General features: G+C 41.9%; 1 long non-coding RNA gene across 1 annotated transcript; it reads left to right on the top strand.

Annotated features, from left to right (window-relative positions):
• The first annotated feature begins 14183 nt into the window (after positions 1 to 14183).
• Positions 14184 to 15400, top strand: LOC127135502 (uncharacterized). The gene is made up of 3 exons (XR_007808588.1): positions 14184 to 14245; positions 14923 to 15145; positions 15310 to 15400. It is a non-coding gene; the product is annotated as an uncharacterized LOC127135502 (long non-coding RNA).
• The last annotated feature ends 781 nt before the right edge of the window (positions 15401 to 16181 follow it).

Genomic DNA, 16181 nt, shown 5'->3' with positions numbered 1-16181 from the left:
ACCAGAAGAAGCCCAAAAGATATGTAAGTTACAAAGATCAATTTATGGATTGAAGCAAGCTTCCAGAAGCTGGAATCTTCGTTTTGATGAAACGGTAAAACAATATGGATTGATCAAGAATGAAGATGAGCCTTGTGTCTACAAGAAGGTTAGTGGGAGCATGATCATTTTCCTGGTATTATATGTAGATGGCATATTACTCATTGGAAACGATGTCTCTACCCTGCAACAAGTAAAGTCTTGGTTGGGGAAATGCTTTTCTATGAAGGACCTAGGTGAAGCAGCCTATATATTAGGAATCAGAATCTATAGAGATAGATCACAAAAACTTCTTAGCCTAAGTCAAAGTACGTACATAGACAAAGTGCTGAGACGCTTTAATATGCATGATTCCAAGAAAGGATTCATACCTATGCAACATGGCATGTGTCTATCAAAAACACAATCCCCTTCAACTAAGGAAGAAAGGGATCGCATGAATAAGATGAAGGAGAACGACGATCCAAAATGCAGCGGAAATTAAAATTTTCTCCTTTAGTGATCCTTACGAATGAGCATGATCAGTGATAGAAAGGTTACCTCTTGTGACGATTGAAACCTTTGATGCAGATCTACGGAGCGATGACGAATGTTGAACGACGATAACGCCTCTAATCAGTCCACATGAACGGATTCTTTCAATCTCAGTGCTAGCTGCTACGAATGAAGGCCTTGACTGAGAGAGAGAGAGAGAGAGAGAGAGAGAGAGAGAGAGAGAGAGAGAGAGAGAGAGAGAGAGAGAAGAACGAAAATGCAACCGCAGTTAATGCTTCTGCACAAGGGTTCTATTTATAGAACCACTTATGTGGGTTACAAGCAAAAAATCCCACTTAAGTGTATGTGGCCCATATTTTATAATATGCCAAAATTACTTAAGCACGTGGTACCTTACCATATTTCATATTCTACTTAAGTACACCGTACCTTACGATGTTCTAAAATTCACTTAAGTGCACCGTACCTTACGGTGTTCCTTAGTTACTCTATCTCTCATCAATCCGTCCTTTGTGTGTGACCCTGCAGGTTTTCGCGGCATTGGCAATTATATTAAATCACGTATTTAACATAATAAACAGTGAGCGGTATCTAGAAACACATCACTACTACCCAAGACACGAAAATGTCATGTGATCTGACAAATCCTTTCGTGATAATACTTAGGTGTACAATTACCCTTTTGCCCTTATGTCTATATTGAACACAAGGCATAGACCGTGTCATCCTTGTCCAGTTCAATATTGGGCCCATAGACATTTATCCTGTTACGCAGGATGGGCAAATTCCATCTAGGTCACTCATGTCTCTTAGCATGCTTCGTGGAGTACCCATCAACTGTATTTATGGTCATCCAGTTACGGACAACGTTTGATCAGCAATAAAGCACTCGACTCTACATCTAGGGTCCATAATGGTTTCAGGTCAAAGGGTGGTATACACCATTATCACCATGATAATAACTTATGACACTTTTCATAACATTCTATATAGTATTCTCATAGCGGGTCAATCTAGTATAAATATTACTCTTAATATTCATACCTATGTTTAAGACTTGATAACTCCTTATCCATGATCCATGAGATGTGATCATCAGTCTATATACATAATAGTCTTAATGATTCAATGTTATCCCACTTCACAATAAAGCTCGACTACGGATACTTTAAGAATAGTGTCCTTATGTTTAATGTGATCTCATGATTAAGTCATAGTTGATACATTAAACGGACTAGCTATTCTAGGGACTTTATTAAATAAACATAATAATGAAAAAGCCTTTTATTATTAATAAATAATTCGATACAGCTGTAACACCCCAAAATTTGCCCTCCTCATTCATGCATTTATTTAGCATTTCATATTGCATTTCATCATGTCAATCAGAATTAGATCCGAAAAAAAAAAAAAAAAAAAAAAAACGAAAAAAAGAAAAAGAAAAAGAAATTTTCTTTTTACAAAATAAATAAATAAATAAAAATAATAATAAAAAAATTAATAAAATATAATAAAAAATTTTGGACTTGGGTCTCTCTCATTTGAGCCCACAAAACCATGAAATTCAGTCTATAAATACAAAGGCTTCACTTGAGAAAAAGGAAGAGAAGCAAAATACTCTGAGGTTTCCTTGGAACAAAACCCTGGACAAAACCTGAAGAGAAACCTGACAGAGAACTCAGAGCAGCCTCCAAACCCTGAAGGGCCTCACGGGTGCAACTCAATTTCAATCAAGCTCTCCAATCAGGTTTGCCCTATTCCCATTATTTTACGCCTTCAATTTGAATGTTCTAAATGTGTGATGTATTATGAATGGGTGAAACCTATGCCTTGAATGTTTAATCACATGATTTTTGAAGTGTATGCCACAGGGTTTGAGGTTTCTGAAACCATACTGTTATCCATGAAAAAAATGCTTATGGTGTTTCACTAACCCTTTTGTTGAGTTTTTGTGAAGGCACATGACTTTTGCAGGGATAACTTGTGTGGTTTCCCACTTTATTTGTGGGATAACCCCTGGAGGTTCATTCCGATTACCCGTACTGACCCACTTTCTTTGATGATGTTAGCTTGGAAGGATCTCAGGGTTTCCCATTCCTCTAATTGCTGTTACTTCGGATCTTTATCCGCGTGGTACTTTTACATTTTTCCCGCATTTTACTGCTTTCCTAGCTGGAAGACCTCGATAGGAGGCAATGTTTTTGTGTTTACTTTATGCAGGTTCCTTTGTCCAGGGTTAAGAGCTATGAGGTCTTATCCTCATTACCCTTTTGCATGCGCGTTCCTACAATGCAAACAAACCCTTCATTGATTTTTCTTCTCCATAACACACGTTTACTCCTTCTACTACAGGCGAGTAAGTCTCCAAAGGTCGAGCATCCGGTAGATTACGTAGTGACGTCGTTCGTCCAAAACCCAATCCACAACCCCGTAGTTAGCCGAACTACGGCTTGCTCTGATTCTCATTCCAGATGAGATACGTAGGCATAAGACGCGATGTCTTAGCGAGCACACATCCCCCCCAACCCCTAGGTCAGCCGAGCTACGAAGACTCTGATTCTCATATTCAGATGAGATACGTATGCAGTGGATGCGACATCCGCGCGAGTCATTTTTATTTTACCCCTTTTTTTTTGTAAACAGCACAAGATAAACTCACACCCTTTAGACAAGAACTACACAAGTGGATCCCGTAGAGTACTACGGATGCGTAGGGGTGCTAATACCTTCCCTTCTTATAACCGACTCCCGAACCCAAGATTTGGTTGCGAGACCCCGTCTTGTCCTTTCCTTTTTCAGGTTTACTTCGAGCGTTTCCTTTCCCTCCTTTGGGATGAATAACGCACGGTGGCGACTCTTCTGTCATTTTCTTTCGCCGGTTGTTTTTTCGCGCACTGTATTTTTCAGGTTGCGACAGCTGGCGACTCTGCTGGGGACTAAGAAGTTGACCTCTTGCTGGTCCATCTTCCCTAAGCGAGTCCCTCCTAGCTTGTGTGATTTCTTGTTTATTCGGTGTTCATGCTTTTGTATATTTATTTGCTTACCTGCTTGCATGCTTCTGTTGTATCTATTGGATCTGTTTGTTTGTTTGTTGGGATGGGATGTTCTATGAGAGATAAGCCCATTACCCAGGCTTGAGTGTACACACAGGTTTTAGAGTGGATGATCATGAGGCTTGCGTGGCATGTTGCTACGTTAAGTCGTTCGTGAAGAACCACACCCAGACGAGGTTTCTTTTGGATATATTATGTCCTACGGATGTTCCGTAACGACATGGTGTTCCTTTAGAAATCGTCGACTCTGGTGACCATTTCCCGAGAACTCAGTCGAGGCCTCTCCTCCGAGACGTGATTATGTTAGCTCTGGTGGGCGCATTCTCGCTGATCAATCCGAGGACCCCGAGACTGGGAACTTGCTTTAGGATGTCCTGTTGAGGGGAGTCAGTGGAGGTCTTTTATCCCGTAATAATGCCAAACCTTCAATGGTAAACGTATTATTCGCGACTGAAGGGCTGAAGCTGACGAACTTCTGTTCTTAGAACCTACCAGTGAGGGGTGGGCTAAATTCAGGAAACCTTAACCTCCAACCAACCCGGTTTTCTGGAGCAGAGTTTTGGTCTTGTATTATATTCCTCAGTGAATTTCTCTCCAGGAAGTGCAACCTGACAGATGTTCAAGTGGATCCATCAATTCTGATTGACATGCCTTTGCATTGCATAACATCATCTGCATATTTGCATCCAACATCTCATGCTTATTCATTTGCAGGGTATTCCCTTTCAAAATGGGGGTGCCTTAAAACTGAACAAGCAGTGCATCGCATACCATGCATATTAACCCTTGTCTGTTTTGTAGGTGTCACCGCAATGTCTAATGTTTGTTCCCTGTATCAGGCAGTTATTGGTCCCAAGCAAGTTCACAGATACCCGACAAAGGAAAACCGTCCACGACTAGCGATGGACCAAGTACAGAAAGAGCTGGCTGATATGCGTGAAAGGATGGATCAGTTCATGACATTGATGACTGGTATGGCAGCAGGTCAAGAAAAGTTGAGGGAATTGGTTGGGCAACCGAGGCCTGAGGTGGAGATACTAAATGCTGAGGGAAACCCTGGTAACCCTGGGAACGCTGATAACCCTGTGAACACTGGTAACGCGGGTAACGCAAATGCTGATGGAAACCCGGGTAATGTTGGCAACACAGGGAATGTTGGAAATGCTATTGGCGGAAGGTACAATGTGAATCAAGGAATTCGGATTAACGGGCACCCCGTTACTGAAGATTATCAGTATGATCAATTTTCTTTGCACGACGAGGCCCTCGAGACCACTCGCCGTATGGATGAGCTTGCTGAGAAGCTCAAATCTTTGGAGTCTCAAAATTCCTTAGGCTTTGATGTCACAAATCTTGGTCTGGTTCAGGGAGTAAGGATTCCTCACAAGTTCAAACCCCCTACTTTTGAGAAATACAACGGGGCTTCTTGCCCACGCACTCATCTCCAATCTTATTTGGGAAGGTTGGGAGCTCACACGGAAGATGAAAAGCTGCGGATGTACTATTTTGAAGACAGTCTAACTGGAGCTTCTCGTGAATGGTATTCTCATTTGTCTCGTACTACCATCAAGAGGTGGAAAGACTTGGCAGAGGCTTTTGTCAAGCAATATCAATACAACTTGGACATGGCTCCAAATCGGACCTTGTTGTAAGGTATGTCCCAGACTGCCAAGGAGACCTTTAGAGAATATGCTCAGCGTTGGAGACAGATTGATGCGTCCGTCCAACCCCCTATGTCTGAAAGGGAGATGGCGGACATGTTCATGAACACTCTTCAAGGCAATTATATTGAGAGATTGGCTGCTTGCCCGTCAATCAGCTTTGCAGAGATAGTAATTGCTGGAGAAAGAATCGAGAGTCTGTTGAAGATGGGCCGAATTCAAGACAATAGTGTTTTCAACCCATCAGGTCCCAAGAGACCGTTTGTTAGTAACGGTCAGCGAAGAAAAGAAGGCGAGGCAAGCGTTGTGTATGCCGGAAGAGGCAGGAGTAAAGGACATCCTAATTATTATCAAGATCAAGTGGCCGCAGTCACTATTCCAACACCTGTTCCTCAACCGCAATATCATCCGCAACAACAACCCAGGTACAACAATCAACAACAAGGAGGTAATCCGGGTCAGCAGAGACACTATCAACAACGTGCAAGGCAGACGGACCGGGTCATCGAGCCAATCCCAATGCCTTATTCAGTATTACTTCCCAAGCTGATTGACATGAATCTGGTTACATTGAGAACTCTGGCCCCACCAATCGATCCCAATAATTTGCCTAGAGGTTATGATGTCAACGCCAGATGCGCTTTTCACTCCAACGCACCTGGCCATACTACAGATAATTTCAAGGCTCTCTAGTTAAAGGTACAAGATTTGAGAGATGCCTAGGCTATCAATTTTGCTCCGGTGCCTAATGTTATCCAGAACCCGATGCCGGCTCACGGCGGGCAGAGGATTAATGCTGTTGATAGTGGGGGAAACTTTGAATTTGGTTTCTGATGTGACTAAGGCGAAGACTTCGCTATCGGTGGTTAAAGACCGACTTCTGAAATGACAGATTTTCCCGGGCTGTGGGGAAGAATGCAGAAATTGTCAAGCTGCCGAAAACGGATGTGACAGTTTGAGAAGGGGTATTCAGCAACTGATAGATAAAGGTTGTCTTCAGTTCGATCAGGCCCGTCCAGTGAAGAATGATGTATCGACGGTGACGTTTTATTTCACTCCTGAAGAAATATATGTTCCCGAGAGACTCGCTCCGACAACAATATATTTCCCAGAAAGTACAGAACCAGCAGCGGTGAACATCGAAAGTTCAGCACCAGTCGCAATTTACTCTGACAGCCCTCAACCGACTTTGGTTGGTCCAATCACCATCACGATACCAGGACCTGTTCCGTATGAGAAAGACAGTGCTATCCCGCGGCACTATGGGGCTGATATCTACTGCCAGGGGCAGAAAGTTAACGAAGAAGACATTGACATTGGTAGTTCCGCTGTAGATAATGTTGGAGGGGTTGGTGGCTTCACTCGCAGTGGACGCCTATTTGCACCATCAACATTACGCGCGAATACTGAAGCCGAGGCAGCTGCCAAGGCTAAAGGGAAACAGGTATCCACCGAAGAGGTTACTACTGAGGAAGATCCTCCTAAGACTACATTCGAGAAAGAAGTGGATGAGTTTATGAGGATTATCAAGAAGAGTGACTACAAGGTAGTCGACCAGCTAAATCAGACACCCTCAAAGATCTCCATTCTCTCACTATTGCTGTGCTCTGAGGCGCACAGAGCAGCCTTGTTGAAAGCACTGAATATGGCCTATGTTCCACCGGAGATAACTGTTAACCAGCTGGAGTCGGTAGTTTCCAATGTAAACACTAGCCGGGGGCTAGGTTTCACCGATAATGACCTGACACCTGAGGGCAGGAATCACAACAAAGCCTTGCATATCACAATGGAGTGCAAAGGGGTGGTGCTTTCCCATGTTTTGGTTGATACAGGCTCTTCTCTGAATGTTCTTCCAAAGAAAGCCTTAACGAAGTTGGATTGCGATGACACCATCCTGAGGCCAAGTAACTTAGTTGTGAGGGCTTTTGGTGGCTCTAAGAGAGTTGTTATTGGCGAAGTTGAGTTGCCAGTTAAGATTGGACCGCAGGTGTTCAAGAGCACCTTTTATGTGATGGATATCCAGCCTGCCTACAGCTGTCTGCTAGGTCGGCCTTGGATTCATGCTGTCGGTGCTGTCACTTCTACCCTCCACCAGAAGCTCAAATATGAACTAGAAGGTCAGATCGTCACTGTATGTGGTGAAGAGGATATTTTTGTTAGCCACCTGTCTACATTTAAGTATGTAGAGATGGATGGCGAGATGCATGAGATGCTGTGTCAGGGCTTCGAAACTACAAACATCAATGAGGTCGCGCCCGAAGCTGTCTTTTCACCTGAGTTTGAGAAGGTCGGGACTTCTATCTCTTCATACAAGCAAGATGTCGAAGTGGTTAAAGCTAGTAATGCCCAAGGCTGGGGCAAATTTGTGGAGCCAGTCATCAAAGAAGACAAGTTTGGATTGGGGTATGCTCCGGGATCTCAGAAGAATGAAACCGGTACTCTCTCCAGCGGGGGTTTGGTTTCCCCCCACATCGTCAATGCTGCAGATGAAGACAAGGCTGACAGCGACTGTGACTTAGATAGTTGGATTCGCCCGTGTGTCCCGGGAGAAAAGCTCGACAATTGGTCGTCTGAAAAAACCGTCCGGGTTACTCTGCTGAAAGAGTGATTTTTATTGTTACATGCATAATAAAGTCTTACACTTTGCCCAAGGTGTAACGGCTCATTTGTAGGGCCATCCATTTAGTTACGTTTCGCAATTATTTTTATCATCAATAAAGGACGGATTTTGCAAACAATTTTGTGTTCTCTTTCTTTCAGTTTTTTTTACTTTTTACAAAAAAAATGGCAATGTTTCTTTTTTCGTTTTTCCTTTCTTTTAAAAAAAAAATCTCTCATTCTAAGGTAAAGCATGATCCTCCATCATGCAGAGCCGACCACTCGGATCTCACTGCTAACGAAACTGCTATGGCCAAGTATGACTTCGACAATCCTATCTATCAAGCCGAAGAAGGGGCTGAGGAAGATTGTGAATTGCCTGAAGGGTTAGCCAGATTGTTGAAACAGGAGGACCGAGCTATTACACCTTATCAGGAGGTGGTTGAGACCATCAACGTTGGTACCGAAGACGACAAGAAAGAGATCAAGATCGGGGCCAGTCTACAGGCCGAGAGGAAAGACCGTTGATCATGTACTTGACTGTGTTAGAAAGGTCAATGGGTTGTGTGCTCGGTCAGCATGACGAGTCAAGTCGAAAAGAGCATGCAATATACTACCTTAGCAAAAGTTTACGGACTGTGAACAAAGATACTCATTGCTGGAGAAAACTTGCCGCGCTTTGGCATGGGCTGCTCGCCGACTAAGACAGTATATGTTGACTCACACGACTCTATTGATATCAAAAATGGATCCAGTCAAGTATATTTTTGAAAAGCCATCACTTATCGGAAAGGTTACTAGGTGACGAATGATACTGACAGAGTATGACATCCAATACACTTCACAAAAAGCCATCAAGGGAAGTGTCTTGTCAGACTATCTTGCAGAGCAACCGATTGATGATTACCAACCTATGAGGTTTGACTTTCCTGATGAGGACATCATGTTTCTCAAATCGAAAGATTGAGAGGAACCACTCCCAGAGGAGGGGCCTGACCCTGAATCCAAATGGGTTATGATGTTTGATGGGGCGGTCCACGTCAATGGTCGCGGAGTTGGTATAGTGTTGATCACACCGGAAGGGGGTTCATATGCCATTTGGTGCCAGAATAACTTTTCCCTGCACCTACAATGAAGCCGAATACGAAGCTTGTATCCTAAGACTTGAGGAAGCCGTCAATATACAGATTAAAACCCTGGATGTATACGGGGATTCAGCTTTGGTCATCAATCAAACCAACTGGAAATGGTGCTATGCTGGAACTACGTACCCAGAATTGACGTATCTCGGTCAGAGACGAATGAAGAAAGCATTTGGTCAGAAAGTGCGCCCTCGGGGGTATCAAGTCGGTGAATTGGTACTCAAAATATTTCTTCCTCCCAACACAGATCACAGGGGCAAATGGACACCGAACTATGAGGGTCCGTACGTGGTTAAAAGGATTTTCTATGGCGGAGTTTTGATGCTAATAACCATGGATGGCGAAAGATTCCCGTCCCCTATTAACTCAGATGCAGTTAAAAAAAAAATACTTCGCATAAAATAGACCCGCTGGACGATAAAAAGAATAGTCCAGGCAAAAAAAGGGCATCCCGACGAACCAAAAAAAAAAGAATAAAGAGGTTCGGGCAAAAATTAGGGATATAAAAAAAGAGTACACCCGATGAGTCGAAAACCCAAAAGGACGGCTCAGGCAAAAATGGGTATCCCGATGGATTGAAAACCCGAAAAGGGGGCGATCCAGGCAAAAGTTAGGGAATAAGCGAATGACTGTGATCTGAGTTCATCAGTGTTATATCACCGTTTCATTCAATCCGGCAATCTTCGAAGGTTAAAGATCGACTAATCATCCACTTCAGAAAGCAAGATGAGCAGAGCGTCTTGAGGACATACGAGTCATAGCAGAGTCGAAACTCAGTGGGACCCCGTATCCCCGTTGTCATTAGGATAGTTCTCTTTTTATAGCGATCACCTCTTTTCAGGGACCAACTTCCTGATACCCTCGCCTATTCCTGGCACAAATTTTCTCCCCATTAAGAGTCGAATAATTCAGTTAAAGAGCCTCTTTATTTTTCATTTATCAGTTTGTTTGCAAAAATGTCCGAATTTTTGATAAAACATATTGCATATGAACATAATGGTGGCTTTTGCAGATGATTTGCACAGGAAAACATTTAAAATTGCTTTGAATGTGCTTAATCCCGAACGGTGAATTCAAACCGAGTAACTCCCCCGAGGCATACGTGTATTTTTGGTTGCAGGTCACAGGAACCGGATGCCAAGTCATGAATCCTCATCCCCAAGCGGTTGACAAAGTCTCTCCTCAGCAGAGCATGTTCCCCAACAGAGTTGACAGTATCCAGACTGTCTAGCCCCAGTAGAGTTGAGAGTATCCAGACTATATATCCCCAGTGGAGTTGACAGTGTCAGACTGTACCTTCCTAGCAACAGCGGAGTGGTTGCATAACCAACAGATGAGAGGGTGGTGTTCCCAGTGTTCATCTCATTCCCTAGCAGATTATTTTTAACAGATTTGTTAATCCCCAGCTTGAGGGCGATTAGCAAGTTCATATCCCCAGCAAAGGCCGTTTCCTACGACATTTCCCCAAGAAGTGTTTTCCCCACAGACTCTCCTCACAGAGCCTCGCCGAACAAAGTTTCCATAGTTGATACTCCCCCCGCAAGGTCAACTTTTCAAGCAGCCAATTTATTTTTGGTGGCTCATTGGTCCCGGCAGACGGATCATTCCCCACAGAGCATTCAAGGATTGATACAGCGATCTGTTCCCTACCGGAGTTTGCTTCCCCAAGTAAATTTCTTTTTACACCATGCATAACATTTGCATTTGCATGCATATCATATCAAGCATACACATAAGCTGATAAACAGGTTCTTCCAAGCAGACTGAAGAATTACTTTACAACCAAGGTCATGAGATCTAGCCAGAGGATCAAGCGTGAGTGATCCAGCCTGAGGGTCGTTTTGAAGATTCAGCCTGAGAATCGTTTTCCAGTGATCCAGCCTGAGGGTCCATTTCGAAGATTCAACCTGAGAATCGTGTTCCAGTGATCCAGCCTGAGGGTCATTTCAAAGATTCAGCCTGAGAATCGTGTTCCAGTGATCCAGCCTGAGGGTCATTTCGAAGATTCAGCCTGAGAATCGTGTTCCAGTAAGCCAGCCTAAGGCTCAATTTGAAGATTCCCCAGTGAAGTCGCCTACAAGCTTTATTTCCCCAGCAAGCCCAAGTCTAATTGAGGAGTCGTTACAACATGTTCTAGCCCGAAGAATATGTACGAAGCCCAAAAGTGGAATATTCTCGAAGCTGCATATCTAATATGAAGGTTGGGTGTAGATTTCAAAAGAGGGTCAACCAGCGCATGCCTCAGATGCGGGATCCTAATGACGGGAATTTATCATCAAAACAATCCAGATCTAACCAGAAGATCAAAGTAGATTCAGCCAGAGAATCGAAACAAAGAAGATCTAGCCAGAAGATCGAAAATCGCAACAATTCAGATCTAGCCAGAAGATCGAAGTAGATTCAGCCAGAGAATCAAAGGAAATAGATTCAGCTAGAGAATCGAAACGGAGGAGATCTAGCCAGAAGATCGAAGAAGATCTAGCTAGAAGATCAAAATCGTATCCAGCCCGAGGATCAAAATTAATATCCAACCAGAGGACTAAATTGAGTATAGGTTCAGCCAGAGGATCGAAACTCCAGATTAAGCCAGAGGATCGGAAGAAAAATAAACAGCACGGTGTATTTCCGCGTTTTTGTGGTGTTCTCGGAGCGCAAATTTTCGGTCTGTCTTTGGTATTCAATCACAGCTCACCTCGTTTGTTTGATAAGCTATTCGCTTTCATCCTACTCGGTTTAGCTGATGATTGAATAGGGGCAGCTGTAACACCCCAAAATTTGCCCTCCTCATTCATGCATTCATTTAGCATTTCATATTGCATTTCATCATGTCAATCAGAATTAGATCCGAAAAAAAAAAATTTTTTTACAAAATAAAAAAATAAATAAAAATAATAATAAAAAAATAAATAAAATATAATAAAAATTTTTGGACTTGGGTCTCTCTCATTTGAGCCCACAAAACCATGAAATTCAGTCTATAAATACCAAGGCTTCACTTGAGAAAAAGGAAGAGAAGCAAAATACTCTGAGGTTTCCTTGGAACAAAACCCTGGACAAAACCTGAAGAGAAACCTGACAGAGAACTCAGAGCAACCTCCAAACCCTGAAGGGCCTCACGGGTGCAACTCAATTTCAATCAAGCTCTCCAATCAGGTTTGCCCTATTCCTATTATTTTACGCCTTCAATTTGAATGTTCTAAATGTGTGATGTATTATGAATGGGTGAAACCTATGCCTTGAATGTTTAATCACATGATTTTTGAAGTGTATGCCACAGGGTTTGAGGTTTCTGAAACCATACTGTTATCCATGAAAAAAATGCTTATGGTGTTTCACTAACCCTTTTGTTGAGTTTTTGTGAAGGCACATGACTTTTGCAGGGATAACTTGTGTGGTTTCCCACTTTATTTGTGGGATAACCCCTGGAGGTTCATTCCGATTACCTGTACTGACCCACTTTCTTTGATGATGTTAGCTTGGAAGGATCTCAGGGTTTCCCATTCCTCTAATTGCTGTTACTTCGGATCTTTATCCGCGTGGTACTTTTACATTTTTCCCGCATTTTACTGCTTTCCTAGCTGGAAGACCTCGATAGGAGGCAATGTTTTTGTGTTTACTTTATGCAGGTTCCTTTGTCCAGGGTTAAGAGCTATGAGGTCTTATCCTCATTACCCTTTTGCATGCGCGTTCCTACAATGCAAACAAACCCTTCATTGATTTTTCTTCTCCATAACACACGTTTACTCCTTCTACTACAGGCAAGTAAGTCTCCAAAGGTCGAGCATCCGGTAGATTGCGTAGTGACGTCGTTCGTCCAAAACCCAATCCACAACCCCGTAGTTAGCCGAACTACGGCTTGCTCTGATTCTCATTCCAGATGAGATACGTAGGCATAAGACGCGATGTCTTAGCGAGCACACATCCCCCCAACCCCTAGGTCAGCCGAGCTACGAAGACTCTGATTCTCATATTCAGATGAGATACGTATGCAATGGATGCGACATCCGCGCGAGTCATTTTTATTTAACCCCTTTTTTTTGGTAAACAGCACAAGATAAACTCACACCCTTTAGACAAGAACTACACAAGTGGATCCCGTAGAGTACTACGGATGCGTAGGGGTGCTAATACCTTCCCTTCGCATAACCGACTCCCGAACCCAAGATTTGGTTGCGAGACCCCGTCTTGTCCTTTCCTTTTTCAGGTTTACTTCGAGCGTTTCCTTTCCCTCCTTTGGGATGAATAACGCACGGTGGCGACTCTTCTGTCATTTTCTTTCGCCGGTTGTTTTTTCGCGCACTGTATTTTTCAGGTTGCGACAGATACAAGTACCAAAAGTATTGGCCTCTAGGGCTTACACCAACAATCTCCCACTAGCACTAGAGCCAATCAGGCGTACCCCTAATGCCCATAGATCTAGTATGGCCATCATGCTTCTGCAGCACCAAAAAGAAAGCGCTTTTTAAAAAAAGCGCTGTAATAGCTTGAAAAAAAATTCGCCTATGTAAAGAAAGCGCTTTTAAGGTAAAAGCGCTCTTATAGGTCTCCACTTATGAAAGCGCTTTTAAGGTAAAAGCGCTCTTATAGGTCTCAGTCTCACATCTATGAGTTTCACACTTATGAAAGCGCTTTTAAGGTAAAAGCGCTCTTATAGGTCTCATGGGTTTCACACTTATGAAAGCGCTTTTAAGGTAAAAGCGCTCTTATAGGTCTCAGTCTCACATCTATGAGTTTCACACTTATGAAAGCGCTTTTAAGGTAAAAGCGCTCTTATAGGTCTCATGGGTTTCACACTTATGAAAGCGCTTTTAAGGTAAAAGCGCTCTTATAGGTCTCAGTCTCACACACTTATGAAAGCGCTTTTAAGGTAAAAGCGCTCTTATAGGTCTCATGGGTTTCACACTTATGAAAGCGCTTTTGAGGTAAAAGCGCTCTTATAGGTCTCATGGGTTTCACACTTATGAAAGCGCTTTTAAGGTAAAAGCGCTCTTATAGGTCTCAGTCTCACATCTATGAAAGCGCTTTCATGGTAAAAGCGCTCTCATAGGTCATTTATAAAAATTATAATAAATCTAATATTACAAAATCCCTGACTTTCAGAAATCCCTCTTTCACTCTCTCTCGTTCGAAGCTCTCGCTGCCCTGGAAAAAATTCCACAGAGTACCTGGAAATCTCAACGATAAACACTACAAATTTGAAAGAGACTGCATTCGAAAGAGAAGGATTCAATACCTGGAAATCTCATTGCGTTTTAAGGTTAGGTTTTCGTGTCTTTCTGTTTTGCCCTAGAAGTCAAAGAATAGGTGGTCGATTTTGGTTTGAATGGACTTGCATTGCTACATTATGGGTTATTTATTTGTCAGTATCGATTATTAGAGTTTGTGACTATGTTTGCTTAATATTCTGTAACTTACCGAAAGTTTCATCTTGTTCTGATATAAATGATATTCTGTAACTTGTATCGCCATTGACTTAGAAATAATGTTGGGAGTTCTAATAGAATCAGTGCCTTTTCAACATTTGTTTAAATTTGCTGAGAAAGTAGGAAGGAATGAACTGATATGTTTGCACCATTGTATCCTCATATTCTAACTATTACTGAAATTTCAGAAAGTGATTTTGATGTTAAATGTTGGATACTCAAATGGAATAACTTTGTCTGCTACAGTGATATATGTGATATGGTTTCAAGAACTTAGAGCAATGTCTCATATTTTGGCAATCCTATTACATGTTGGTTTGAATGAACAGTTAAACTTCAAAATGTACATTCATATTTTGGCATAACTTTGTCTGCTACAGTCATATTTTGGCAATCCTATTTAATGTTGTAAAATGATGTTTTAATATTATGTGAATTTTTAAGATGGTCACTGTAGTGTAAAATGAACCCTGATGGACTATATGTACATTTTTCATGTGCTTGTCTGCAGGTTGTTGAGTATCGTGGTGAGCAAATAGGAGGTCTTGAGGATCTGAGGGAACCATATATGTTGTTTTCTTCCTTTATAGATAAATTCTTGCTTAGCTTTTATTACATGGTTTGCGTCTAATTGAAAACTTCACGTCTTTGCCCATTTCAGGTTCTTACAAAATCGGTACTGCGTCTGAATCTGTTAATGCAGCTTACATATTTTCTAGAAAAGATCTTTCTCGGTATGTCTTTCAGCTTAGATATTATACAAACCCAAAGCATGTGTTTAATCATTTAGTATCTAGAATGAATCATTATGTTCAATTATTCATGTTAAGCTAATGAATCAAGTTACCAAAATATGTTAGTTATGTATGTTGCTTTATTATTTGACCTTGATATGCAGGCCTGCTATACAGATTCCCTACGCAAGCAAAGCTGTTGTAGCTGTCCGATTCTGTCCTATATTTTTTAATCTCAAAGCGACAAACTCAGGTACTTGTGCACTTAGTATAGTTCTGTTTACAACCAGTAACTATGTACAACCAGTTATATGTGGTACTGTTCCAATTAAACTGCCTGTGTGGGATGTATTCCGTCTTAAATCTATATGACCTCTTACTAGTAAAGATCATGAGTGGTGGCCTAGAGGTTCAAAGTGATTGGTCTGAGCTAATTAGACAGTTTTATATTATTTAGCTCTAGTTATGCATTAGGAAGCAGTTATGATATTTGGAACTGTGTTTTGGTCGCAACAAGCTCTTGAGTTCTTGGAAAGGAGACAGACAAAAGACTCAAAATAGTGGGACTTAGACGAGTTTCACCCAATAAAAGAGTGTTAGAGTTGGTATTGTTAGCACTCCTTTTATTAATATTAGTCCACGTAGTTTAACTATTGATATACCGGTTCGTCCATTGACACACTAACCTTATATCCCCATCGAGTTGATAATTTAATAAAATTGATAATGTGAATTGAATTTCTTGGTTCTTGAATTTCTTGGTTCTTACTTGTGAATTGAATTTCTTGAATGATCGATTACTTGGTTCTTGAATTGTTCATGTGCATCATATAAGTTTCTTGAATTGTTTTATACGTTATGACTTATCCTTGATGTTGTTTTATATGTACAGCGCTCATTCCCTGTGTTTCCGTGAGTTTGACCTTCTCGACGTTGCTGTTCGGTAAATCCGAGGTAAATTTCTTCCTCAAATTACTGGTACACTGTGATGAATTTGTCTGAAATTGCGTGAATATGTTGTGTTTTCTTGCTTCGT

The sequence above is a fragment of the Lathyrus oleraceus genome, chromosome 4 (assembly GCF_024323335.1).
Source record: "Lathyrus oleraceus cultivar Zhongwan6 chromosome 4, CAAS_Psat_ZW6_1.0, whole genome shotgun sequence".
NCBI classification, from domain to species: Eukaryota; Viridiplantae; Streptophyta; class Magnoliopsida; order Fabales; family Fabaceae; genus Lathyrus; species Lathyrus oleraceus.
Note: the sequence above shows the minus strand (reverse complement) of the source record. Positions and strands in the feature narration are given on the sequence as shown.